General features: G+C 39.2%; 1 non-coding gene across 1 annotated transcript; it reads left to right on the top strand.

Annotated features, from left to right (window-relative positions):
• The first annotated feature begins 1,658 nt into the window (after positions 1 to 1,658).
• Positions 1,659 to 1,740, top strand: Trnas-gcu. The gene has a single exon. It is a non-coding gene; the product is annotated as a tRNA-Ser (tRNA).
• Positions 1,741 to 2,647: the final 907 nt, after the last annotated feature.

Below are 2,647 nucleotides of genomic sequence, written 5' to 3'. Positions count from 1 at the left end.
TGAAAATTTAGCGGTAAAACTGACGTCACATGACCTCAACATCAATTCAGTTTCCCCGCTAAATTTAGCGGGGAATTGAATTGGTGTTTCGGTCACGTGACGACAAGATTCCAGCTAAATTTAGCAGAGAAACTGAATTTGTTTATAGGTGACGTGATACGAAGTGATGTGACGTCATTTTCTCTGCTAAATATAGCGGGCAAACAGAAGGGGTGTTGAGGTCACGCGGCACAGTATGTCGCAGTGGAAAATGCTAGATTTTTTTTATTATAATGTTCGTATTTATTTATAAATTACAAAATATTAGGTGAACAAAATAAATGTGGGCAACGTATAGTTTGTGAGGTCACATCCGTCCGTGACGTCACATAACTCTGCAAGACCCCTACTCCCAATCCTGATCCGATGAATCCGCTACCGCAGATGCATTTAATTACTAATTTGATGGCAATTTAGTTTATATTTTCTTCTTTCACCATGCGCGTTACATTATTTACTTTCGCCTTCATAGAATAATAAACATTACCATGACGCGAAAGAAAGGCCGGTATCCATCATTGTCGGTCTAGAGAGCGTTGTAACATTCTGTGAGCATTGTTACAGAATGACGCACAGCACAATGAAATTATAAAAAGGTTCCACCGTATGCGGGTACAGCTGCGAAACCTTTTTATTTATTTTTTTATTTTTTTGCGTTTTTCAGACAGTTGCATTGTAGAACTTAGCCGCTCTGTCTCTGGTAACGATTCGAGCAAATTTTGGATTAAGTTAGATTTTATGTATACACACTAACGTCAGCAAAATTGCAAATTAAGGTGACCGGTTAATATAACTCATTACAATTTTATTCTAAAACAATACCATACGAAACGCCTCCAGGTATACGAGATTAAAAAAACAACGAAAAGTCACGAGCCAGGAAAATTCGCGCAAAATATAAAGCCGGAATTAGAAGTTTAGCTTTCATTTTTATTAAGCTCAAATATTGTACAATTATAAAAAAGGTGAATGAGAAGCACCATAACGCCATGTGCAATTATAGATATTCCATGAAATGGTAACGCATAATGCAATAACAATATGCCGGATTGTATGTGTAGGTCGGACAAACGTGATTATCACCAACCGACTTCTGTTGCTAACTCTACACCAGGTTACCTCTCTGACGTCATGCCACCTTGGTGGCGTCGCTGTCGGCACTCGGCAAGCGCAGAAGCTTTGCCTCACGTGAACCTGCTTAGGCAGCGCCCAGGCCCGGCGTGGGTAAGCGCGGGATCGTTTACAAACAGCGTGTCGCATTACACTTCCCAGCTGCTGCTTTCCTAAAAAGTGCGAAACGTTGTGCAAAAAAAAAAATATTCAATAACTACCAGGGGTTGACAGCGCTATCGGTTCAACACCGCTTTAAAATGCAGCTTTAGGCGTATATTATGTCGACATTTATTTCTGACATAGGTTGAAAAAACTATTGACTGTTATTACGAAGTACGGAGGAAATACTTTCACACACAAAATACAATAATATTAGGACTTGAGTTTATGAATCACATCCTGCAACAAAAAAAAATTACCTCTCTGCCCTGAGAAAAATAGAACAAAAATAGTGATCGAGGCATTTATAGCTATGGGTGTTGTCAGAAGCACTTGCGAGTCGTCCTGACGAGGTGGCCGAGAGGTTAAGGCGATGGACTGCTAATCCATTGGGCTCTGCCCGCGTGGGTTCGAATCCCATCCTCGTCGTATTTCTTTTTCTTGTATAAGGACGACATTGAATTAAGAAAAAAACAAGTTTAGTCACACCAATGTAGTATACTTTACTTGAAATACATTATTTGCGTATGTTTTTGTACTTTACTTAACGTATTTCTTTCTTGTACTATCTGAGGAAAGTACAACTCCAGACCTCCAAGTACCTTCCCCAGATGTGATCTTATCAAATTTGTATCAAAATATTTATCTTCTTCAACTCTGAAGCCGTTTAACTTTATCCTGTATTCGTCGTCATTTCCGATAATATCTGATCCACCCCCGATTACCCATAAAACAATGCATACAAGTTTTTTTTTTTTTTTCAACACTATAGGGGAAGAAAGGCCATCCTAAAAGGTTATGTTGAAAAGTAGTTGAACTTTATTTTGAAAGAACATTAAATTTATAGTACTTTACTTTAAGCAGATTACGCCCGGTGTACTTACCACTTTACTTGAAGTACATAACCTACCATTTACTTTTTACTTTACTCTAAGTAACTTTAGTTGTACTTTACCCAACACTGCGCCAAAGATACTAAACTGTTTTTTTTTTTCTTGTTTTTTTTTTGTTTTTTTTGTAATTTGCATTGCTCCCTAATGGACTTCTTCCAAAACCGATGCACCCCATCGCGGCGAAATATCACGCAGTGCACTCTGGGAACTATAGTTGGCCACTCAGTTTCGGTTTCGACTAGGCAGCTTCATCTCATGCAATCACGCAGCGACCGAACGCGCTGCTTGCGTTGTTTATTACCTGACTTCTTACAAATGTAGACTACACTCATTCTCGAGCGTTACAAAACGAAGACCGGGGCACTTTCCTTGGATCCCGAAACACCGGATATTGTGCGTGCGTATGCAAACATAGTAAGACGTGGCTTATTTTAGTCACCTCA

Source organism: Ixodes scapularis, unplaced genomic scaffold (genome assembly GCF_016920785.2).
Source record: "Ixodes scapularis isolate PalLabHiFi unplaced genomic scaffold, ASM1692078v2 PGA_scaffold7__128_contigs__length_106722199, whole genome shotgun sequence".
In the NCBI taxonomy this organism is placed as follows: domain Eukaryota; kingdom Metazoa; phylum Arthropoda; class Arachnida; order Ixodida; family Ixodidae; genus Ixodes; species Ixodes scapularis.
This window is presented reverse-complemented; position numbering and strand designations above follow the sequence as displayed.